At 42.8% G+C, this 27,070-nt stretch overlaps 1 protein-coding gene across 2 annotated transcripts in view; it reads left to right on the top strand.

Moving 5' to 3' along the window:
* The first annotated feature begins 1,105 nt into the window (after positions 1-1,105).
* The window catches only part of tmem106a (transmembrane protein 106A), a 61,918-nt gene continuing 35,953 nt past the window's right edge, over positions 1,106-27,070 (top strand). For both annotated transcript variants that reach the window (XM_039740692.1, XM_039740693.1), the window contains exon 1: positions 1,106-1,231. The gene's annotated coding sequence lies outside the window, so the exon portion shown is untranslated. The remainder of the gene's footprint in view (positions 1,232-27,070) is intronic.

A 27,070-nucleotide genomic window follows, 5' to 3' on the forward strand; every position in this document is an offset into this window, starting at 1 on the left:
GCCAGTGCAACAAGTAAACATTAATTGAATTATTAATGAAGTCGGCCTGTTTTTCACAGGTGGGCTCCACCGAGTCCAAAGTATTGGTGAGAACTAATTAATCAAAGGCCCTGAATCTTATAACAGCTCAGGGTAAGGGAGGAGTGATTAGGTGACGAATACGTCCTTTGAGCCAAAGGGATTTTAATGAAGAAACGGATAATAAAGGGTAAATTGTTATGAGAAAGTTTATGATGGCAGGTGATTGTTATGAGGAAAGCTGCTGAGCGAGGTCATTATTATTAGAAACCATGTAAAGCAGATGACGGCAAATTGTGTGATACATTTTGTAATCCTGGTATAATAATGTTATTGGTCTCCAAATGTCGGAGCTGTCCTCGCCCTTTTCCTTCTCCTTCTCCTTCTCCTCATCCTTCTTTATCTTTCCATCACATATCGCTCAGGGACCAGAAGGGGAGGAGTCAGCTGTCCTCGCTGGGCGTCTTCTTTGTGCTGCGGAGGGAATAAGAGAGACCGTTAGCGTCAGCGCCCCCTTACGAATATGAAGTTAGTTTTGATTTTTGATTCATTTACTAGCCCTCTGTGGACCACTATCAGAGGGTGACAAACGACAGCTTTCTATTTTAATCGAGAATATTTAGACTTTAAATGTTTAAATTGAAGCACACATTTGAATATTTCAAATATCAGACGCAACTATTGCTGTTTATTTTGTACTTGTACCTCATGAAGTAAATCGTTATATTTTCTGTCAATACTGTACACGGAATTAGCGCGGCTTAGTTCATTCACACTGTTTGTTATTAGGGCTATTTAAACATCACAGTAATTTACCTAATATATATATATATATATATATATATATATATATATATATATATATATATATATATATATATATATATACAGCACTAAAGCTGCAATATTAAAATCCTTCTATACACAATGTAATCAACCGCTGCCTTATATTTTTCACACCCTTTTATTATAATAACTCCGCGCCTCCGCTGCTGCGTTGCATGCTCACTGTTTGCGCCCTACTCACACCTCTCGCGTGAGCGTGACGTCACACCATGGGGGCGTGACACAAGCGCGAGGCGGTCACCTGCTCTCCTTTCGCAGTTCTCCGCCGGTGCGGGGATGTGGAGAGGCGGAGCGAGGAGGACATTGCACTTCCTGGAAAGCAAGTGGCGTCTACGCAGTAGATGGCAACTTCGTCAACTGTGCACAGGTATGGCGAAACTGCTGTGGGCCATACGGCAGCGCCGGGTGGGTGAATATGTGAGGCCCCTGCGGGGTTCGGTTCGGGGCGGGCGGTGTGCATTGCGTACTAAAGCGCCTCGCTTCAGGGCTCCTTCGGCTTTGTTGTTCCACGCGAGTACTTTTTGCTCTCGCGCTGTTTACTTGTCTCGGACTCAAGTACTTGAATGGCAGTCGTGTTGGTAACTCTCAGTGTTGGTTTACGGCGTCATTGCACGTTGTATACTTTTAAAGGTTGTCTGTGTGTGTCACCGTGTAAAGGACAGCGTGTCTCAGTGAGTGCGGGCTGCGGCGGGGCATTACGTCTTGTTGTGCAGCGAAATCAAGGCGGCGGGGATTTCTATCTTGTCAACTTCCTATCGTATCAAGACCCCGTCTTCTTGTGGCAAAGTGGTGCATTCTTACAGAAGTGGCATGCGCCCCCCTTTTTGTCCTCGTGCCCAGTCATGGTTTGGTATGTATGTGTGCTAATATGGATTCTTACTTGTGATTATAAACAGAATAAGACTTCGCCAGCCCATGTAGCGATCAAACCTCATAGCCCCGTCGTCTTCTACGTATTATGGTCTTGCAGCGAGTGCCCGCTGGGCACACACCTGCTTAGTGTTCGTAATGCCGCTCCCTTTTTGTTTTACCGCAGTTGCACAGTTTAGTGCCAGTCTGGTAAAGTACTGTGGTTTTTCTGATTTCAAGTAAATCTTTTACTTTTATGGGTGTGTTAAGTATTTGTGATCGTGTTCCCTGCTGTGTTTCCAGATCATTACTTTTTCTTATTTTATTTATTGCTTTTTGTTGCTGCCACGCAGGGTATCTTATAATCGTGGCATCTCGGGTACTACTAATAATGATAATTGTTATACGTTTTATTTATGCAAGGAAAGGCTCTTCACATCATAAAGAAACAGCAGGTATATGTAACATTGGATACAGAGGTTTCCTGAATAGAACAATTAAACAGATAGATTAAGGAAACTAAACAAAGTATAATACTAAATTCAGTACTAAAAGCCTAAAACACATAATTTGTGATAAAACACACACCCATACACATTTCCTTAGCATCTGAACTGAAAGAGGAGACACAATGTCAGGTGAAGTTTGCCGCCCTTCTGAGCAGATGAGTTTGCAGTTGTTTTTTTAAGAGAATAAATGGAGTCGGCTGATCTGTTTGATTTCAGGAGGTCATTCCAGAGTTTTGCCTTCAGAGGCCCTGCTGTCGTCACCCATAGAGTGCAGGTTAGTGGGGGGCACAACAAGATGGCAGGAATCAGAAGACCTTAGCTGGCATGTGATGGAGAAGGTCACTGATGTGGTCCACTGTGCAGCCATTTAAAGCTTTGTAGGTTAATAATAGAAGTTAATCATTCAATTCTGTAAGAGATGGGGAGCCAGTGGAGGCAAAGCAGGACGGCTGTGATGTGCTCGCTGTTGCTGGTCCAAGTCACTCAAAGCAGAGTTTTTATTAAATTAACTTGAGCTGTGATGGAGGATTAGAAGGGACACCTGCCAGCAGAGAGTTACAGTAATGGATGTGACAAAAGCAGGGACGAGTGTCTCAGCATTGGAAAAGGAGAAGACGGAGGTGACAGTGGGAAAGTGTCTTAATGTGGCTTATGTAATGGAAGTAAGAAAGGGAGGAATCAAAAGTGACACCAAGATTCTTTGCATCAGATGAGATCATCATGAAGAGTGATTGGGGAAAAAAGACAAATATAATAATAATAATGCATTTTACTTATTTAGTGCCTCGGTCATGCTCAGAGTGTTGTACAGTTATTCAGAAAGAAGAACAGGACATGTAACAACTACAGTAATATCCACATAAAGAGACATACAAGACTTACAATGTTTTTTAAAACAGACCCAATAAATCAGGATGAAATGCAAAAATAGCACAATGAGAAAACCATGAAGCAGTAACACAATTTGTAATGCCAACACAAATCATCCTGTGCCACTGGACAAAGAGGGGAAACTGAAAGAAGGGCCGGAAAGTCTGGGTAAGTTAAATGGCCCCCCTTAAATGTTTCTCAGATTGTTTGTTTCTTCTTGTACTGCAGCGGTCAGTGTTTAGCATCTGTGGTATGCATGAAAACTTGAGATCATCACTACAAACTATGTGGAGTAAGTAGCACAGAAACAAATATCATTTTGGCGGTGGGGTCTTCCATTAAAACTGTTTTCTCCAGGATCCAGAGTGCAGGCTTCAGTTTATGGCCTCACACCATGTGGAGGGGGGTTTCCACTTGCAGTCCTTATTTTTTGGTTGTCAATTTGGGATGAGCACCACGGTGAGCTGCCGCCAACCTGTGCTATTCTAGTAGAAAAAAATAGTTCATAAAACAGTTCGGTTGTGAAGAACAAACATGGCTAAGCAAATTAGGAGTCAATTTCTCAGACGTGTTACAAAGCGTCATTGATCTGGTGGTGGGGAGGACAGCAGGCTCCTCAAAATCTTCACTCGCACACTTCAACAAGTTAACACGCGAATTGCCCATTTTATTTTATGCTAACTGTCCCCCTGCTGCTCTGCACGCATAGTAGTGAAACGTTTTAAAAATCAATACAAAAAATGTGATAATTTGTATTGAGGAGAATTTATATCGATAGTTTTCATATCCGATAGCAAAACTAAAAATATTGGATATCGAGGCTATCGGAGTGAGAATGTAGCTGTGATCTTGCCAAAATAGTAAAAAGTTGGCAATGTATCTCTGGCCAAGCGGAAGGTGGGTACGCTCCCACATCAAACGTTGGCACTCTGTCAGACGGGTGAGCGAAGAGCAGGTGGCCGTGATGTCTGCCAAGGAGCAGCTACCCTCTAAAACACAAGGAGCTCTGATCTCTATCTGTCTCTCTCTATCTCTCCGTTCTTTCTCTATTTCTATCTCTCCGTTCTTTGTCTCTGTTCTTTCTCTCCTTTCTCTCTCTCCACGCTCCCTCTCCATTCTTTCTCTATCTCTCTGTTCTTTCTCTCCTTTCTCTCTCTATCTCTCTATTCTTTCTCTCTCTCTCTGTTCTTTCTCTCTCTCTCTCTAACGTTACTCCTTAACACTCTGAAGGTGATAATGTCTGCTGTACAAACAGGTATGGCTAGCTAAGCGGCGCGAGGTGCGCTCCAACACGTGGTGTGGCGAGATGTTGTGCGACTGGAACGGAGGCTGGTGTGTGAATGAAGCCCCCGCCCCACCTCCCCCTACTCTCGGCCCGCAGTCTCCGTCTTGGATTCTTGCAAATAAATTGGTGCTGCAATCGGACTATAATCCTTAGCGTGAGGAGAGAAATCGCAAAATCAACCGGAATGTTCAAGCAAATTATAGAAAAAAAAAACAGATCTCAAACCGTTAAGTAGTTCTCTCGTAAGGACAGACAGACAGACATTGGATTTTACATATAGAGAGATGTACAGGAAGCACATACCTAATGACAGTTTCCAGTTTTCGTCAGATCTTTCATAAACCTTTACCACAATTAAAGGAAATGTTGAGTTTGTTACTTTGATTGAATTTTAGGGTGCCTTGCAGGTGCAGCGATGAGCGCTGGGAATGACCGAAGGAGTTGAACCCTCCAAGACAGGCGTGGGCAAAGTCATTTTGGAGGGTCTCAGTGTTTGTACGTTTTTTGTTCCAATCCAGTTGCTTAGTAAGAAGCCCTTCATGCTCCAGTAGCACCTCATTTTAGTTGCCTCGCGGGTCAAGATTTTGAACCCCGATTAGTTATTTCAGTCTTAAACAGCTGCATTCTCGGTTTTGAGTTGCTCCTTGTTAGCAACTAACCGTGTGAGGCCGTGTTGTAAAAAGCCCATCGGTCCTAGAAAGTCTTGAAATCGTCAGGAAAAAAAATGGAAACGTAGAGACGTCAGGAAATTGAAAGGAACTCCTCTGAGCGTCTCTCTGTCTGTAAGTATTGCCAACGTGCTGGCATCGCTCATGTGTCCTTGGAGGTGGAGCCCTCACCCCGACTCCACCTCTCACTTCTGGGACAGACGCACAGACGCACTCTCACTCCCTTCCTCACTTGAGAAAGCTACTCCTGCTTTTGTCTTTTCTTGCCTTGATTACTGCAACTCGCTGTACAGTGATCCCTCACTATATCATGCTTCGACTTTAGCGGATTTTAAATGTAAGCATATCTAAATATATATCACAGATTTTTTTGCTGGTTCGCGGATTTCTGCGGACAATGGGTCTTTTAATTCATGGTACATGCTTCCTCAATTTTTTTGCCCAGTTCATTTCATACAAAGGACGGTATTAGCGGATGGCTGAGAAGCTACCCAATCAGAGCACGTATTACGTATTCAATAAAACTCCTCAATGATATACGAAATGCTTCCCGCGCGGTGCTTCGCATACCTGAAAGCCCGAACGCACGTATTGATTTTTGATTGTTTGCTTTTCTCTTCTCACTTTCTCTGACATTCTCTGCTCCTGACGCGCACTCCTTTGAAGAGGAAGATATTTTGGGATTCTTTTAATTGTGAGAAAGAACTGTCATCTCTGTCTTGTCATGGAGCTCAGTTTAAATGTTTGACTAAAGGGTGTTCTTTCATGTCTAGAGGGCTCTAATAATGTTAAATGTATTTAGAAGGTCGTAAACAGGTTTTCTATGCTCCTACTTTGCAGAAATTCATTTATCGCGGTAGATTCTGGAACAGATTAACTGCAATAAACGAGGGTTTACTGTATTCTGGGATTAGCAAGTCCTTGATACGCAGGTTACAGTTGGTCCAGAATGCTGCCGCTCGCTTTCTGGTTGGGGCAAGAAAGTCTGATTGTGTTTCTCCGATATTAGCTTCTTTACACTGGCTGCTGCCTGTCCGTTTTCAAATTGAGTTTCAAATCTTGTTGCTAGTTTTTAAATCATTACGTAGGCTCACTCCTGTCTATTTATCTGAATTGTGTGCTTTACACCAGCCATCCAGAGTGCTTAGATCTTCTGGGACAGACAGGACTGCGGCTCCTCATCTGTGGGACTCTTTACCTCGTCACATAAAGGAGTCGTCGACAACTCAAAACGATATTAAAGACTCATTTCTATTCACTTGCATTCCCTGACCTTCAGTAATACCGATGGTTTCCTCATTGTGATTATGTAACATTACTTCTGTTTATTATTACTAGCAGAATACCCGCGCCTCGCAGTGGAGAAGTAGTGTGTTAAAGAAGTAATGAAAAAGAAAAGGAAACATTTTAATAATAACGTAACATGATCGTCAATGTAATTGTGTTGTCATTGTCATGCATGTTGCTGGCACAGATATAGACACACACATACATACATATCTATATCTATCTATATATATACATATCTACTTTGGGGTGCGATTAACTGTTGCTGGGGGTGCCAGAATCCATCGAGGAAGAAAAATAAAAACATTATTTGTACAAAATCTTAATTTATCTATCCATTCCTAAATAATTAAGTGGGCAGGCTATTTCGTATCAGTGCAATACGCTGCTTGTTAAAATGGATGACTCCTAATCTTACGTGCACTTAGTGCTGCGTGGGTATTATGAACTATCGTATCTGTTCAAGTTCTATTTAAATTTTAAATAGAAGGAATTTTTATTTAGTCGACAGAAATATGTTTAGTAGGAATGTAAGTTAAATGTAGTCATCATTGCGTAACTTTTTCTTCACCATAGAAATTTAAAGACTGAATTCAACTTCCATTCCTACCAAAGATATTTCTGGCGACTAAATAGAAGCTACTTCTATCCAAATTCGAGCTATTGAGCTGTCGCCTGCCTGCCTGAATAAGTCACCCTCGCTTCGCTCTTACTTTATTACTGTTCATTTAATGATGGCTAGTGACGGAAAAATAATAAAATGGAAGGAGGATTACACGGAGGATGGCTTTACCAAAACAATTAGTGATGGCGAATCGATTATTCATAAAGCTTGAATTGGTGATCTGATTTTCTGTGTTAAGCTCATATTTTTTCATACTTCTTCTCAAACCAAGGGGGTGCGAGGATACAATGAATCGGGAAGAGCTGATCAAAGTAATCGGTGAACCAGGTAATCCTGCATTGAGAGAAGTTCCCCTTTGTTTGGAATGCAAAGTGTGATTAAATGCATGATTTTTTAACGCGTTATGGAGCACATGCATCGAAGCTTCTCAGCTGTGCTGGTGGTAAGAAAAGGAAACATTTTAAAAATCACGTAACACGATTGTCAATGTGACCTTTTGTAAGTAGTGCCTGGAGGATTCAGTGTGGAGAAACTCTAGAGACAGCGTGTGTATCAACTTGTGGATTTGTCTGTGAGGATTTGGTGGCAGCGTCACAAAGTCGTAAGACTGCGTTAGCCGCGGAGCTCTGCTCAGAGCGAAATGAGGTGAATGGGAGGGCAGATGATGACGTGACTCCCCCACCCGCCTTAATTGTCAATCCCCCACAAACACAGTCTCTCGGAATTTGCATAAGCACACCCCTTCACCTACAATTTTAACTTAGTTACAAAGTGATCAAAACTCGCTTATATCCTGCATCCTCTCATTAAACTTGTATCCCGCATTAGCCGTGGGGATGACAAACGCCAGCGTCAGCCTGTCTATGAACTTAATTTAAAGTGTAGGTTTACATCGTGCTTTGTTTCCGAAGTAGCAGCACTCATGAATATGGTAGTGTATGCCACTCGCTCGCTTCTTATTGTTTCGCTGCCTTCTCAATTATATAATGCATGTTTTCTTCAGCGCTTTTTGGAGCTCTTCCTGGTTTTCTACGCACTGCGTTGACAGTCAGTTCACGTGATTACGTGGGAGGCGTGATGATGTCACACGAAACTCTGCCCCCCACGTCTTTCCAGCTCCAACTCTATTACAGTTAATGGAGAAAAATACCTTCCAGTTATGACCATTAGGCGTAGAATTTCGAAATGAAACCTGCCCAACTTTTGTAAGTGAGCTGTAAGGAATGAGCCTGCCAAATTTCAGCCTTCTACCTACACGGGACGCTGGAGAATTAGTGATGAGTCAGTCGGTCAGTCAGTCAGTCAGGGCTTTGCCTTTTATTAGTATAGATATATATAATTCACTAAGGCAAGACAACCATGGAAAGCACGCCGGAAGGGGCGTGGATTCACTAAGCCGCCAAGTGAGACAACTATGGCGCACACAGGAAGGAGCCACGCCCACCAACTCCAAGACCATTGGATACAATGACAACTCGTAGAGCCACGCCCACCAACTCAGATGCGACGACACAGTAAAACCGGCGTCATTTATATTCACCACTCTGAATTTTCATTCAGCCACATTGACTGTTCATAGAGGCGTGTTTCTCGCGGAGGTGAATCGCCACATGCAGCGTGTGAAATGGTTTGCGAGGGGTATCCCATGGGATCCTTAAAACATTCCTTTACAACTGAGGTTAAAGCACAATGAAGTAAGCAGTCTTTAAAAACTGAGTTTTCGGCTACGACGCACGACCGCGTGCACCATAGCAAACTGTTTTACACGCTACATACAGCAATTCGTATCCGCGACAAACATGCGTCTTCTTAGATGCTCCTGCAGGAACACGAAAGACGTTTCCCTGCCCACTAACACTCCTTTTTTACCGGCCGGCGTCTACCCTCGCTCTCTAGGCATTCCCGCTGCCTGCCCATGTGCCCGGACGCAAAAACTCACCGACCACCCAGTTAGTCCCTTTCATCTGTGCTAGGAGTCCACATGCACGTCTGAGCCACGTTGACTTTTCATTATTGTTTTCGGTTTTGACACCCGACCGTATCCACCATGGAAAACCATGCAAAGGGAACAACGAAGCCCCACCTCGCTACTACCGTGGTCGGGGGTCTTGGTGGATTATATATAGAAAAGCAGCCACAACCGCACAGAGCACTGAGACGTCTACGTGAGTCACAGGTGCATCTGGACTGTGTAAAGACGACAACGACTCGAGTGCCAAGTTGGAGGTGGGCACGTGAGCGGGCACTGGAATTCAGTCACGGACGATTGTGTGTTGCTTCGTTGCATACATTGTTACAATGTTGCTTTTCTAGCTGATTTATTACATTACCGATTTTTCAAATGTTAATTTTCTCCCTGTGCTTAAAAATCATTAAAAAACCGGCCTGATTATGTGGCGTATGGTACACAGCGGGTTGGCTAGTTTATTTTATTTATGTTCATTCATTTTATTTCTATTTATGTTGTTTATGGTTTGTAAAGCACTTTGGCCACAACAGTCCTATGTTGTTTTAAATGTGCTATATACAAAAAGTTGACATTGACATTTTGTCTTCACAAGGTTTTTAAGGAAGCAAGTTTGTTGGTAAAAGAAAATTGAGTTGTGCCAAGTTTTTTTTTTTTCTTTCTGTTCATTTCGTGAGATCAGTTGTGAACGTTTCCACCACTGCACGCACCTCCTAGGAAGTTTCATCATACGCAGCCGCGTGTTTTATCTTGAGATGTTCAAGAGATTTGAGTTTGCAAACTGGGACGCCGTACGCGGTTTCTTCCAGGGTGAATCCAAACCATTTCAACTTTTGCTCCTCTGACCCTCGGCCCATTTTTTTTCCCCCCCTCAGCAGCAGAGAGTTTGTGAATATTATATGGAGTGAAGGATATAAAAATCAAATAAGTGCTGGCATTTGCAGATCGATCGTTTAAAATCTTCAATTTATCTCAGAGTCTTGGCAGCACTAGAGAAAGTCTGGAAGAGAGCGTCTGGGCTGATTAATGGGCTGCAGGGTTTGAGTTATGAGGGAAGGCTGAAGGAGTTTAAAGGAGCACAACTCCAAAAATGACATACAGTTGTGTTCAGTATAATAGCAGTGTGTGTAAAACAAATCTGCACCTCCCGATTTATCACAGGATTTATCACATCCCGGGCATTGCCTCTTCCAGCTGTTGACATCGGGCAAGAGATACAGAGCAGTGAAAACCTGGAGAAACCGCCTTAAAAACGGCGTCTGTCCAAAAGCAATCATGGCCCTGAACTCGGAATAAAACTGCACCATATCATTCAATAAATGTACTTTTATTTCTATTTGGTTTGTTATTTTTTTCTCTCCTTTTTAACTCTTATGCCTCTGAGTCGACTGCACCTTCAGTTTCGTTGTCCCTTTGTAAAAGTGACAATAAAGATCTCTCAATTATATAGTGCCTTACATATCTATCTATCTATCTATCTATCATTATATAGTGCCTTTCACTCTATCTATCTATCTATCTATCTATCTATATATCTATTATATAGTGCCTTTCACATCTATCTACCTACCTACCTACATTGCTCATCCCTCACTTGCACATCCCACATAAGGATGACTGGTGAGTTCTGTGACCACAATGCTTGTCGTCATTTTTTCTGTTTCCAAATGGCTCGCTCACCCCAGTCTTTGCCCCCTTTGCCTTCTACTTGACGTTCTCAATTCCACTGGGTGGTCAGATCGCTCCACCCCTTTTGTCAGTGCCCCTCAATGCCACCTCTGCCTGTCCCCAGGTCCTCACTATGAGGGATCGTCAGGTCAGTCGATGTGCTGCTTTTTTTTTTTTTGTGGGTGGGATTTTTCCCAGTGGAGGGCTGTGGAGATTTTCAGATTTTTCCGGTGATTGCAGAGAGCAGAAGGCGTCCAGCAGAGAAGTGTCCCCCTGCTGATGCCCACAGCAGTGTTAATGGAAGTTGCTTCTTTCTTGATTAAACACCCCCCACTTGGGCACAGTTATTAAGCAGTTTCCTTTCCTGTTAACATAATGGTGCCCCACCAGTGATATTTCCACAGCCTGACCGGTCCACCTGGCTGGATCCCCTCCTTTGGTCCTTTTCCGTCAGGCCAGCAGTTCAGATGCACTGGACCTTGAGACCCAAAGCCGCTGCTCCATCGCCTCCCATACAAGTGTAATTAAATGTTGTCCCCTGAAGTGCCAGGCATGTCAGCAGGCAGATGAGCAGCATGGCGTCACTTATCTATCTAATGGCTCATTTCTTACATTTCAAATCTTAATGCCATCCCTCCATTTATTAACCGGCTTATTCAGTTTAGAGTCACAGGGGGCTGAGGGTGCAAAACAGGGACGGTTGCCTAGCTGACAAGGATGGCTCAGATTGCCCCCTTTTGTTGTTGTTTCTGCTCTCTTAAAACCTGCGCCACAGAACAAATCTTTAGTCTTTCAGCTCTGTCTGTCATTATATAGTGCCTTTCACTCTATCTATCTATCTAAATAGATTTTTCTTTAATATTTATGTCACTGTCCTGAACAACACTGTTGAAGTCTCCATTCACATGTGTATGCTAAGTGTGGCACACAGGGGCTCAGCATTTAGAATTTCTAGCCAGGCATAGACTAGATAGCCAAAGACAACTGGAGGATTGTATAGTCAGCCTAAACACAGAACAGTGTATTGCTGTCCCCTGTCAGCACAAAATCTTCTTTCCTTGTTGGAGAATAAGAACTGCAGTGTGAGCATTGTCCTGTTCTTGTTGGAGGTGGGGTTACGTCTTTCCTGCCCTTGTGTGGAAAGCAGAGAAGACCAGCAAGTGAAGCAGACATTTTTTAAAGGCTTGGACAACAGCCAGACCCTTTGAGGCACGTGTCGGCAGAGTCCGAAAACCCTCCCAGTGTGGGGACGAAAAATGGCGGACTGTGTTGATCCAGATTCCCACCTGGATAAAGTCTTTGTCATATGCTTCCCGTCAGTAACCGCGTCAACCGTCAGTAAATGTAAGCTAAAGTATATTTTTCTCATGTGATTCTTGTGCCGCTGTAATCACGATGGGAGGGATATCGCCTTCTCTGTCATATTACTATATTGTTTAGTTACTTAATGTGCCGCAATTTCAAAAGAACACATTTCCGGAGAGCTAATACCTCTTCAGGAAACACTGTCAATTATATAGTGCCTTACATATCTCTATCTATCAATCATATAGTGCCTTATCTATCTATCTGTCTGAAAATGTGAAGAAAGCTCAAAAGCTTTTATTTCTATACACACAGATTTATTGGGAACACTGCACCTTCTATTCCAAATCCAAACAAGAAGAACGGTTTATCAAATGTGTGTTATTCCTTTACAGAAAGTGAAGTTCCCAATAACAGCAGGGTGGAGTTCAATTAGTGAGGTTATCCACTCATTCGGTGTCAATGACGGCCCTCATTTAATGAAGGAAGGCAGCAAATGTCGTCCATGCTGGTTAGAGTGCATTTCTCTCTGAAAAGCGGAGTAAAATGGCTCTCTCCAGACATTGTTCAGAAGAGCGGCATACTTTGATTAAAAAGTTGATTGGAGAGGGGAAAACCTATAAAGAAGTGCAGAAAATAATAGGCTGCTCCGCTAAAATGATTGGCCGTGCTTTAAAATGGTGACCAAAACCTGAAAGACGTGGAAGAAAATAGGAAAGCTGCCATTTGAATTGTGATGAAGGCGCTTTATTGGCGCCGACCTGACACCAGAGGCACAGGTAAAATAAACAAAAAAGATTTATTTTTTTCTTCCGCGTGTCCCACTGGCCCTAACACAGTCCCAAAAATAACCCAAAGTAAATCACACCCCAAATCACACTCTTCTTTTCCTCCACTCCTCATAGTGCAGCTTCGTCCTTCTCCTCCCAACTCTGGCGCCCTGAGTGGTGGCTGCAGGCTCTTCTTATAGCCCACCCGGAAGTGCTTCTGGTGGTAATTAGGCTGCATCACAACCCAGACGGGCTCGTTAAGTCCTTGCAGCTTCCCCTGGCGCTGGCCACAGAACCCAACAGGGATGAGCTCCCAAGTCCCATGCTCGTGGCCCCGATGCAACCCAGAGGGTCTGCCACCAAGTGTTCCTGGGGACATAGCGTCGATCTGTTGTCTGCCCTCCCGGATCCAGTGTTGAAGGGGCGTCCTGGCCGTCCGCCACAGAATGCATCAAAGAATAGCCAAAATGACAAAGACTCGGCCAGTGATTCCTTCCAGGAAGATCAAAGAAGGTCTAAAGTGAGTTACAATTAGAAGACGCCTCTGTGAAGCCAGGCTATTGGCAAGAAGCCCCCCAGCAAAGCCCTTATTGGGATATTGTACCTCAAAGATTTATTAGCACCTTATATTTGAAGTCAAACTAGGCGAAGTCGGGCTCTCACAACCACACAGACAGTAGGCATTGCTTTGAGGTTTTTGGCAAGCGCCACTTTTTTAGCTTGCGAGCTGCTTTTAAAATGATCGGGTCAAAATGATCTACCTACATTACAAATGCTGTATATAAATATATCTATCTATCTACCTATCTATCTATCTATATATATATATATATATATATATATATATATATATATATATATATATATATATATATATATATATATATATATATATATAATTCACTAAGGCAAGACGACCATGGAAAGCACGCCGGAAGGAGCGTAGATTCACTAAGCCGCCGACAAGTGAGACACCTATGGCGCACGCAGGAAGGAGCCACGCCCACCAACTCCAAGACCATTGGATACGACGACAACTCGCAGAGCCACGCCCACCAACTCAGACACGACGACACAGAAAAACCGGCGTCATTTATATTCGTCTGTCGTAGAGGTCACATTCAGCTCCGACCCACGCTGTTAATAGAGGCATGTTTCTCGCGGAGGTGAATCGCCACATGCGGCGTGTAAAACTGTTTTGCGAGGGGTATCCCATGGGATCCTTAAAACGTTCCTTTACAACTGAGGTTAAAACATAATGAAGTGAGCAGTCTTTACAAACCGAGTTTTCGGTTATGACGTACGACCACGTGCACCATTGAAAACTGTTTTACATGCTACATACAGCAATTCGCATCCGCGACAAACATGCGTCGTCTTAGATGCTCCTGCACTTTGTACACACCGCCCTCGCTACCACCGTGGTCGGGTGTCTTGGTGGATTATATATAGAAAGGCAGCCAAAACCGCACAGAGCAATGAAAAGTCTACGTGAGTCACTGGTGCATCTGAACTGTACAAAGACGACAACTCAAGTAACAAATTGGAGGTGGGCACAAGAGCAGGCAGTGTATACTGAACGAGAAATCAGCAGACTAGCATGACGGAGGGAGCGGAGTGGATGTCCTTCTCCTCTCCTCCCGTTCCATCCTGAGCGCTGCACGGACGATTGTGTGTTGGTTCGTTCCGTGCATTGGTTAAAACCCAATGAAGCAATCAGTCTTTAAAAACCAATAAGCCCTGTGCCTCTGCTTCATTACCGTCTCACCTGCTTCACCAATGTAGGCCCCACAACAGGGCAGCCAACCGCGTAACCAAAGTCTTTGGGTTCAGGGGGGAGTATGGTTACAAAGATGAAACTTAAAGGAACTGACGGAAGGGTACCACCAGGTGTTAAGTCTTTCGCTTCATTTGACTCAACACGGGAAACCTCACCCGGCCCGGACACGCACAGGATTGACAGATTGGTAGCTCTTTCTCGAGTCTGTGGGTGGTGGTGCATGGCAGTTCTTAGTTGGTGGAGCGATTTGGCTGGTTATTTCCGAAAACGAACGAGACTCCCGCCTGCCAAATAGTTACACGACCCAACAGCAGTCGGCGTCCAAATTCTTAAGAGAGACAAGTGGCTTTCAGCCATGTGAGATTGAGCATTAACAGGTCTGTGATGCACTTGTATGTCCGGTTCTGCACGCGCGCTACACTGAATGGATCAACGTGTGTCTACCCGGCGCGGGGAGCCGTGCGTAAGCCGTTGAACCCCATTCGTGATGGAGACCGTGGCTTCCAATTGTTCCCCACGAATGAGAAATTCCCCGTACGTGCGGGTGATACGCTCGCACTGATTACATCCCTGCCCTTTGTAAAGCCCCCCCATGGTCGGGTGGATTATATATAAAAAAAAAAGCAGCCGGAACCGCAAAGAACAATGAAAAATCAACGTGGAAACCGACTGAGACGGTGTTTGGAAAATTAACAGTCAACGTGACTCACAGGTGCGTGTGGACTGTACACAGGTATGGAGTTGGGGGCGGGCACATAAGCGGGCAGTGCGTACTGAACGAGCGCCGTTCAACCCCGTCCTTCACTTTGGTTTTCAGTCACGGACAATTGTATGTTGCTTCGTAGCGTGCATTGTTGCAATGTTACTTTTCTTGGTGGTTTATTAAATTACGGATTTTTCAAATGTTTATTTTTCCCTCTGTGCTTAAAAATCATTTAAACAGCGGCCTGATTATGCGGCGTATGCTACGCCGCGGGTTGGCTAGCATAATAAATATATATATATATATATATATATATATATATATATATATATATATATATATATATATACACACACACACACATACAGGTATATATGAGTATCAGAGGTGGGTAGTAACGAGTTACATTTACTCCGTTACACTTACTTGAGTAACTTTTTAAAACATTGTACTTCTAAGAGTAGTTTTACTGCACCGTACTTTTTACTTTTACTTGAGTACATTTGTGTTACTCCGCTCCATTGGTCGACACTCGACTCGTTACTTTTTTTCCTTATGATAAAGTCTGACAGACAGTTTTCAATCTGCTGTGTGTAGCGGATGCTGTCAAGTTGCGCACGCGCCTTCCATTGCGTCTCCAGCTCTGATGTGAGGTTTTCGATGTTCTCCTAATCAAGGTGCTGCAGCTTTGAGGACAGATGTTGCATTTTTCGTTTGAAAGCATTAACTGAGCTAATCATTGACCAGATTGGTTTTCTCTTTTCCTTGCAGCTATAAATTAAGCTCATTCAACATGTTGGTCAGATGGGAAAAAAATGGCAAGTCTAGCGGCCATTGATCGTTATTAAGTTCTTGTGTTCTGCATGTTTAACGACGAGGAGAAACTCCTTTCTCTCCGGCTAGGGGTCTTGAATTCTCAGCAGGAATTTCTCCCTCGCCATCTGCCTCAACGAAGGCCTCTTTTATCATCTCTCCATCTTGGAAGGACTTCTTCTGCTTAATGATCGACTGACTCACCCTGAACGATGCTTCGGTGTGTCTGCCTTTGCTTTTTGAATTCAGCCGAGTGAAAAATGACGGCTGTCCGATTAACTGCGATTTTAGTTCCCTCTCCTTTTATCTTTCTCAGATCGCTTTTCAGAAGGAAGTCAGTTTTGTAGTTTTTATGAACAGTTCCAAAGTGCCTTTCCACATTTTCCTTCTTTGGAATATCAATGATAGATGGACAGATCAGACAAACGCACTTCGATTGTGACATTGTGAGAGAACAAAATCCTCTTCCAATTGCACATCCAGCCTATAAACAACTTAATTTTTTTTTAAATCCTGTCTTTAGTTGATATAAATTGCAAGGCTAACGAGATCACTTAGATAGCCGGAGTTTTGCAGTAGCTCGTGTGTTTGATTGTGCGTGCGGGATGACCAGAGTGTTAGAAGAGAAGAGATCTCAGAGTGGCCGCCCTGTATGCCAATCAAGTGGCAAATGCCATAGGGAGGATGTATGATCAGGGGCGGCTCTAAGCTCGTGGCGGCCCTGGGCAGAGAAACAGTCGGTGGCCCCTTCACCTGCAGGGGTTAGGTCTGGACCGCATGGACCTCCACCTGTTTTTTGCTTGTCTGCCTTATTAGCTTTAAAATGAATGTTTTTTATATTATATATGATTCTTTATGTCAACAATTCTTTAAATAGTTATATACCAATATTTACCAGTCTGAAGTATATTCTTGTACTTCACTTTAACCTGTTCTCATGTTCTCCTTGTGCTCACGTTTGATCTGGAATTACGACATATTAAATAATAATTCATCTGACACATAGGAACTAATTGAGCGTCCTTGCCCAAAGCGCTTACGTGTAAGCAGTGTATACAGAAGTGATTAGTTTCAGCACACACACCTTTCCACGCGCGGTGTTGTTTTGCACTTGGTCCTGATGATGACGACACCTGGTACCAGGAGGCACACAAAAATAAGAATTGCGTAGTGAAGCCCTTTGAAGTGAAAAACAAGTCAGCATGACCCTCTGGCCATATTCCCAGTACTTTTCCTTCTTGAAGCTGGTTTTTGCGCTGAGCGACCAACGCCCATCTGCTCTCTTGATCCCCCCCTCTCTTTAGAAAAATCCTTCCATTACATTCGGCCCCTCGCTCAGCACAAACCCAGCGCTCTTGCCCTTCTTGTTCTGATTGCAATTTTTAGTAAAGCACAAAATACATAACAGTTAAATATAGTCATTAAAGCAATAATAATAAAACAATTGTCCATAATAAATGCTTTTTCTTCGCTTGGAGAAATATTTTTCCAGTGAAATTACAATTTTTCTTCAACCCAGGTACTTTTGCACGTAGAGGGTCACCTCCTGGGGAGCGGTTACTAGCACTTCACCCAAGGAGTTTCTTCTGATTTGGTATTTCATCATCCACATTGTCATTAAGAAAAGAATAAAATCTTTAACTGAAGGTGTCCATGGTTCAAGAAATTGGGTGCACACCTGTTTGACAGCAACTCTAGCAATAACTAATTAGGAAACTAGTAACAAGCAACAACGTACTATTAAGAGAGTAATTTCTGCTTCACTAACATGAACCCCCATGATACCCAGGTTCAAATAAAGTTAATACTAATTAATATTATTGGTGATGATACAGATGGCATAAATATTTATCTTAAATAACTCAAAAGTTCTCAGTTTTAGGTTGCCACCGCTGTGCACAATGATAATCGGAGATAAAGTCCTTACACACCTCACCATGCTCACATCTTAATACACTCATTCATAAAATTGCCCAAATATACACCCAGCTGTGGTCTCAACCTTGAGCCACCTTTATCACATTAATGCAACCATCTTGTGGACAGTAGGTGTCAATCCTCCCTTCGGAAGATGTCAGCACTACTTCCAAAATGCAAATCACTGGGTCATTTTTGAGGTCACATTTATTTCAATTTCAATTTCAAGGGTTGTACCCAAGCTTCTTATTAAGGATTCATATCTTCAGAGATCTTCAAACTTCATTTGGGCTTTTTAATTCACTGACCTCACACTCTGTATGTATAGGACACTCCATCTCCTATGGGCCAAATTATTACTTCATTTCACTGATTTCCATAACACATATACTCATCAAGCCATGATGTTAATCATTTGACCTGTATCACCATCAACATGCTAGCCTAAACTGTTTTATCCTCTTCTAAAAGCTATAGATGTCCTGACCTATAGTATGTGTCCCTTATCCCCAAAATACTAGTCATGTGTGTCATCCCATATGCTTACTATTATTCTTTTCAATTAATTAAATGTACCTAAATGTAAAGTTCTACATTATTTGCTATAACACTACAATCAATAACCTAGAATATCTAAACTGGACTGACCCTGACTAGTAATAGTGCATTGTCCCTTCAATGACAATCACTTAACAATCTCTAATAGATCCCTTATGTTAGATTAGATTCAATTCTGATTAACTTTACAAATAACCAAATCATTGGTCCTTAAAGGTGACTTATTATCTCATACAAAATATCAGAAGGCATATCAAAACATTTATCTAAAATACAAATTATATAGTATTCCCATTAATGCAAACATTCATTAAATACATATTATTTAGGAATCCCTATATTCTGCTTTGTCTACAAATAATTAGCTTTCCCTTCTATATCTTTCACAGTTCAAATACTTTTAACCCAAAAGATGTTGCCATTTGTCAAACAAGTGGACAGTCAAAGCAGGCTCCAGCAAGAACATTGAGCCCTGCAGAGTAAAAGTGTGACAGATTTTCTTCTCTAATAAGGACCAAAGCAGGTGTTGGGGTCCAACATCCCAAGCAAAAAGGACCCAAGTAGGCAGATGTCATCTATGATTCGGAATCCACGATGATCTTTTGGGCTCAAACATCACCAGCATAGTTGAGCTCTTGGCAGCAGGTATCCATGATGTCTGGAACTGGAATCAAGTCGTTGTCCAGTAGTCAGCTGATCGATGGCCTGATTCATGACTTGATTCCCTCTTTGGTATGGCTGGGTTCTCCTTGGAGTCAGATAATTAGTTTATCTGCAGACCTTTATCACAGCCCAATCTCTGGTTCAACTTCAAATGCTGTCATCTACGATGCACTAGGAAAAAACAGCTTTCACCTGCAGATGTAAAGACTTAAAAACGCTCATTTAAATAGTCAGCATATTAATTCTTCATTGGTAGCTACTTATGGATCCAAAAAACAATATGTCATAAGATGTCAGATCTGTTTCGTTGGGGGTACCCCTATTAAAAATATTGCTAGCAGTGAAACAAATGGTCAGTTCAATCCAGTCTGTGCTTGTCTGAGTCAATTTGTCTTTAAACAGTCAGAGTAAAAATTAGATTGATAAGCACAAAGTTCAAGTCCTCCTTTATAGCTGTTTCCAGTTTGGCTGCGTTGCAATTTCCACTCAATTAAAAAACATGTCCCAAGTCATTATTAAAATAAAGTCAATCAATGTATTACAAAAGGAAAAGTACTCAATAATAAATCATTACAAAAATTGGTCCCAATAATATTGACATAATATTCAAATTATCTGCATTTGTTCCAAGATTTAAACTGGTTTCAAAATGTAAAATTTAAACAAAATTAAACATAACATATCAAGCAGAGTCAAGAAAGAAATCCACAATCTAGACGGGTAAATTCTTAATCTTTTCCTTGGTGACATTAAATAACAAAAGAGTTAGGCTCCACACTTCTTCCCCCATGTATCTAATCACAAACCATTGTTCAGTTATGCAAAGTCCTAAAACATTTTTCTTTTTACACAAGGTGTTCATTTTTAAAGTTTCTATACATGTATAAAAGTGAGCCTTCCATTAGTTTTGTTGTGATCCCAGTATTCCACTGTATTTCACACAAACATGTCAATATTACACACAAAGGAAATGAGGAAAGAAATCAATATATCAAAATGCCCTATAATGCAAAATGTGTCTTTATTTACTATAAAGCCCTCTAAGAAATTTGCACATTTCTACCCATATTTAGAATGAAGAACCCACTTGTTTATCAGGTAAACTAAGAAAATACTTCAAATCTACTTCAATTATATACACTGATTTTCTTTTCCCCATAACCTTCTGTCAAAGACAGTTGATCTTGCACATTCTTTCATTGTTATCTTCCAGATGTTTTATTACACGTCTTTCAGAATGTTGACTCCAAAGAGCAGTCTGTTTTCCTCTTAGTTAACCCTCCTTATTCCCTTTCTTTCACTTACAGTTTGGCATTGGCTGTTTTATACTGCCACATGCCATTCTTCATACCATTGTCGCATTTGACCATCACCAAACAAATGCACACCATATTGTCACTTACACTTACCTTCATTACCACATACAAGTAACCCTCACATTATAGCAGCTTTCCTTGTGCTCTGCCTCTCAATATACAGTAAATTTTGTTTTCTAAGCAGCACTAATCAACATAGGCTTTGAAAGGAGTATTACCAATAACCTGCTTCATTTTGGTAAAAGAATGTCTCCTTCAATCGAAATTTACTCATTTTAATTAAAATCCTCCCTTTTATCAGAGTCTGGCCAGTACTCAAATAAAAGGGGTGCTCATATAATATGCTTAATCTGGAGACCTTTTACACCACCTGTTCAAATCTTTTTTAATTTAGAATTAAGAGCTCTTTTAATTTCAACATTTACATTCACAATAATACCAATTATTTAATTCTTGCAAACAACACATATTTTTACACATTCTTTTAAGCACACTGAAACCTATTTAACATACACACACATAGGGATCCCTCTAATACACTATATAACATACACAAAATCACCCAAAACCATTGTTTTAACACATTCAACTTTACCTCAGTTTTGTTACTTATTATCACTTATTACTAAAAGTGATTGCATTCTTCATTTTATCAAATGTTACTCATACTCACATTTATTTTAACCCATATTTACTCAGAGCTCTGGGCGTTTATATGCACACGGCAGCTTCAGCAAATCATAGTTGAACTACATTACCCAGAAGTCTCCATGTTTTTGCTTTCTTACTCCCAAACACACGCACGCACCCACAGAACAAACAACAGGCACGCTCACACATTTTTAGCACAAACATATTTACACACACACAGAGAACAATTAATGCTCAGGCATACACATAGTATACAGGCACACACATTGAATAAGTTCAGCACAGACATATTCATATACACAAACATTAGCGGCCAGGTACCTTTGATGTTAAATACAGTGCACTTTTTCTTTTCGCATTATATTCTTCTCAACGCTTGTTATTCTTTTTGGTGCTATCCTCCTACATTTTTCTGAAGGCTGCTTTACTTATCAGACTATAATATAAAACAGCCTCTCATGACGTTAACGGATGTTAACTCTAACACGATTCTACTCAGCTCGAAACGGCGCTGGTTTCTAGATCAAGGAGACTCCATTGGCGAAATGACTCGGTGACAACGAGGAATTGCTTCCGTGGCGATCCATTCCTGCGCCAATTAGGGCAAATCCAACTATCAAGAAATCACGCGGTTCGATACTACAGCAAGACGGCACTCTCGTCAAAAAGACTAAACTGTCATTGAGAATATTAACTCAAAACAAACAACATGTAAGCTTCAACATAAATCACAAATAAACTCGAATCATGGCATAAGTGCTAACTACTGCGCCACCACACACTATAACACTGAGCGATCGTTGCTTATTCTATATGGCATTCTCTTTATACATTGCTACGAGTACTGCTAGCTGCTCGCAAATTTTTAGCCAGGTATTTATCTTGGCTATGCATAAGGCTGCCTTTTCCGTCATCCCCTCGGCCCGCTGTACCCGCGGCAATAATACAGCTACCTGGGATTCGGCCATCGAGGCCGCCCTAACGCACCCACCAAGTCCATTTGCATTTTCTTAAGCGGCTAGTACATTCACTGGTGTTGGGGGGCCTAAACTTTGCCAATATTGTGCTAATCCCCCCCCACATCTCAATTCTCTGGCGCAGTCTTCCCACACCGTTTCCTCCCAACCGGGAAGAGGTAAAGGAGCTGCCTCAGGGTCTTTATTCTTCTTCTTAAACATCTCTGATTTCTTTTTGCCTCACTCAATAGTTCAATATTTTACCAGATTCCCCAAAATCCTGCAAGTGACGCCAAAATGTTTTGTTACGGGAAAATGGTTCCAGGGATATGAACATAAGTAGGCAAAGAATCAGAGAGAAGAGGTCCAATACTTCTATTTTATTTACTTAATTAATTATAATAATCAAACACATCTAATGCAATATAATGCAGACATACAAAACAAAGCAATACTTACAAACATATGAAAAGGCACAGAGCCATCATCCCAGACCAGTAGACTGAGGGGGCCCGCTTGTCAGTCTTGTCAGAGGATCAACTTATTATTTGCCCTTCATTTACGGGCGGTGCGCTGTCCCCACGGTGGAGCCTCCAAAGAAACTGAGGGCGGAACCTTCCCTTATATACTAATTGAGCGTCCTTGCCCAAAGCGGCTTACGTGTAAGCAGTGTATACAGAAGTGATTAGTTTCAGCACACACACCTTTCCACGGGACGCGGTGTTGTTTTGCACTTGGTCCTGATGATGACGACACCTGGTACCAGGAGGCACACAAAAATAAGAATTGCGTAGTGAAGCCCTTTGAAGTGAAAAACAAGTCAGCATGACCCTCTGGCCATATTCCGAGTACTTTTCCTTCTTGAAGCTGGTTTTTGCGCTGAGCGACCAACGCCCATCTGCTCTCTTGATCCCCCCCTCTCTTTAGAAAAATCCTTCCATTACAGAAATGAAACGCTTCATTCAGTAAGTACAATGCACATTACTTTGCGTTTAAATTGTCGGCCACTTTTTGCCAGCTGTCTTTTCTGGTTTGGGCTGCTTTTGCAGTGTTGCCCCTTCTGCGTATTAACTCTTGAAATTCTTCATATCCTTCGAGTAAAAGGTCCCACGCCGCTTGTGTGAAAAAATGCGCCCGTTCTTTCGTTATTTTGTTGCAGCAAACCAAAGATTTGCAGATCATGTTTTCTAGACTCAATATATATGTGCTTATCAATCGGCGCGGGCGCGCGCAATCATCTCGGGTGATTAAATCCAGCTCGACTAATCTACTACACGGCTGCGTTTGAAAAACCGACTTCTCACGGATGAGCTTCACCGGCATTCACTCATCCAAGATGAGGCAGCTGATCTCGGATGATTTAAGTGACGTACGGAGAATACCCCCCCCCTCACTTCACATGTCATTTCTGTTTGGGTGCCATTTAAGGAAAAGAAATGAAGCAATAAAGAGGAACGATGGAGAAATTCAGGGGAGCAAATCTTAAAAAAGCAAATCAATTAAAATGAAGTAACAAGAAGTTAATTAGCAACACAAACACGGCACTCAATAATTAAAGGGTTAGAATGAAAACCTGCAGCCACGGTGGTCCTCCAGGACCGGACTTGGCGACCCCTCATATATGGTATGATGTCATATTTTTTTTGGATGGCGTATGCAAAAGGAGATTTATGAGGTGACATGATTGGAGAGTTTAAAATTATGATGAGGAAATTCATACAGTGGATCCCAGCTCAAATGAATTCTTCATTTTTAGAACATGAGACGAGTACAGGCCGTTCAGCCCAACAAGCTCACCAGTCCTGTCCACTTAATTCTCCTAATAATGAAAGTCCCTGAAGTCCTACTGTCTACCACGCTACTTGGCTGTTTACTCCAAGAATCTGTGCTTCTCTGGGTAAAGAAATTCACAAACGTTAGAAAGCCGTGGACAGAAGCAGACATGAGACAGACTCACTGCACCAGAATCCTGGGTTGGTGAGCTTTGTTGGGCCGAACAGCTTGTTCTCATCCTAACTGCTTTAATGTGCCTCTCGTGTTCTACTGTTGTTTACATTGGCAGTGCCCAGTGGACTCCAGCTTCCTCTCACATCTCAAATATTTAATGTTTAATTAGTTAGTGGCGCCAAGTAAGTGAGCCTGGCTTCTGTTTTGTGCCGGATGCTGCTGCATTGACCTTTGCATTAACCGAGCAGGTTGATAAAGTGAATCAATGAAGCAGACACAAGAACACAGTGCAGACAGTCCTCGGGTTTCATACGAGTTAGAGACTGTAGGTTTGTACTCAAGTTAGATTTGTACGTAAGTCAGAACAGGTCCATTATTTGAATAAATGTTATTGTTGACCGACTGTAACCAAGTGCTCTGCCAATGAATGATGGAGTTTCACGTCTCTCTGACCTTTTTATTATTTCTACTTTATTTTCCATGGTGATGGTTTTTCTCTTCTTTACTGTATCATCAGATTTGTGCTTCATTGTTGAAGGGTGAAGACAAAAGGTTAAGATGAGCTCTTCTGCACAGCATTGTACTCCCTATCACAGCAGGAAGGCACCCGTCGTCAACACGTCTGATGTACTGACAAGAGACAACTTCCTGCTATGTGCGTAACAAGCAGGCTTGCTATTGAGAATGAATGGGAGCAGCGAGGGGGGGGGTTCACCACCAGCCCACCACACAGTCACCTCCACTTGCATACAGTATGCTGCCTGCAGCGTCCGCCCACCGAGAACGAACAGGGTGCGGCCAAAGGCGGGTAGTGAATCGCCCCCATTCAACAGGCAGCCATCCAATGCACACTACAGTGCTACCCAACCAACCCAGTTCAGCCACAACCGGGTCACCGCTTGGAGTATCGCCAGCCGCCCACTGAGAAGGAGCAGGGCAGCCGTTCGAGGGACACTGAAAGGCTGTGTGGTGGGCGGGCAGTGAAACTCCTCCCTCTGCCCAATCCAGTCTCCGTCCAGTCAGCGTGGTGGTTGGGCAGCGAACTGCCCCATCAAGCCTCCGTTCTGCACACGAGTGCTTGCCACGCACCCAGGTGCCCACTTGAGAATGTATGAGGCACGGCCCCCCGCGCCATATTCATCAACCAGAGCCGCCTGAGGGACACTACACTACACGAGCAGTGAAACCGCCTCCGTCCACCCACTGCTTGCAGCGTCCCCAGGCTGAAGGTGACGGAGCGGCAGTTACTGAGGAGCCCGCGTCGAGTCCCCCAGAGCAGCTGCTGCCCCGTTTGAATATCGGAATGTCCGTAACGTGGGCACTACCTGTATATAATCTGTTCTGTTGTCTCCTCTTCTGTCCTGATATGAAATCAGATATCTGTCACCCACTGAACTGAATATCCATTGGAACTGATTGGTTGCCTTTTAGTGGCAGTATTGGTAGAGCAGAGTTGTTTGAAAAAGGATTAAGTAAAAGCTTATCATATCTGAAAGGTAAAACATAAATGGGGAGAGGCTTCATTCACAGTTTAATTGTGAGCTGTGGTACTTCATGAGTAAGACTGGGGAGTGAGTTGACAGAAGATGGCATCTCGGAGGCGAGTGAAGGAGTAAAGCCTTGTAGCGGTCCGGCGCCGCTAAGATTCACACCGTCAAGATGTTGGTGATTTATTTATTTTCATAGAGGATCTCAGGGACGCTGCCAGCCTTGGCCCGACCTGCACACACTCGCAAACAGAGACAAAATAAAGCACTTTGTGAGCTAACAGCAATTAAGGAATATCCATCCATCCATTGTCTAACCCGCTGAATCCGAATAGGGTCACGGGGGTCTGCTGGAGCCAATCCCAGCCAACACAGGGCACAAGGCAGGAACCAATCCTGGGCAGGGTGCCAACCCACCGCAGGACACACACAAACACACCCACACACCAAGCACACACTAGGGCCAATTTAGAATCACCAATCCACCTAATAATGAAATTAAATAATATAAATGAAAACAATAATAGCACTCCTATACCCCTACGGCGAGATTACATTAAACATCTAAAGACAACCAACTCCACACAGCAGAGTCCATGGAAACAACACCGGATTAAATGAAAGATGACGATAATAAGTCCAGAGATCTGCACGCTGGAAGGGAATGAAAAAACAGTCCTACCGGTAGACTCTGTAAGGGTGAAGACGGATGGATGGTTCACGAGCGGGGAAGCCAATGAATCCACAATCGGTCCTCAACACACAGGTACACAGAAGACAATCCAGACCCCAACAACGAATACAATCCAGGACACGGTTTACTTAACAGAAGGCAGTCCGACAGGTAAACGAAACACAAAAAACACTTCTCCCCTTTCGGACACCTGCCCTCCTTTTAAACCCCTCTGACCATCTTTGACCCCAACAGCCCCTGCAGGGACTGCTGGGAAATGTAGTTTTAACTAATAGTAGCACTGCTACAGCATAATGTTAACATTACTAAGGAAAAGGTTGGGGAGTCAAATCCAGCCAGGCGCAACAGGCCACGGACATTCAAGAAAATCAAATGAAACATTAGGCCCAAGACGTCGATCGCCATCGACCGGTAGATTGTGTTACGTTCAAAAAAAATTTTTTAAACGTTATTCTATATATCCCCCCTATGACATTTGCCACTCGATTGACATACAGGGCGGCTAGTCTGAGATCTCTTCTCTTCTAACACTCTGGTCATCCCGCACTCACAATCAAACGCGAGTTACTGCAAAACTGCGGCTGTGATCTCGTTAGCCTTCCAATTTATAGCGAGTAAAGAAGGGATTTAAAAAAATATATTGTTTATGGGCTGGATGTGCAATTGGAAGAGGATTTTTGTTCTCTCTCAATGTCACAATCGAAGTGCGTTTGTCTGATCTGTCAATCTATCATTGCTATTCCTAAGAAGGAAAATGTGGAAAGGCACTTTGGAACTGTTCATAAAAACTGACGTCCTTCCGAAAAGCGATCTGAGAAAGGAGAGGGAACTAAAATCGCAGTTAGTCGGACAGCCGTCATTGTTCACTCGGCTGAATTCAAAAGCAAAGGCAGACACACCGAAACATCGTTCAGGGTGA

This window comes from Polypterus senegalus, chromosome 17 (assembly GCF_016835505.1).
Source record: "Polypterus senegalus isolate Bchr_013 chromosome 17, ASM1683550v1, whole genome shotgun sequence".
In the NCBI taxonomy this organism is placed as follows: domain Eukaryota; kingdom Metazoa; phylum Chordata; class Cladistia; order Polypteriformes; family Polypteridae; genus Polypterus; species Polypterus senegalus.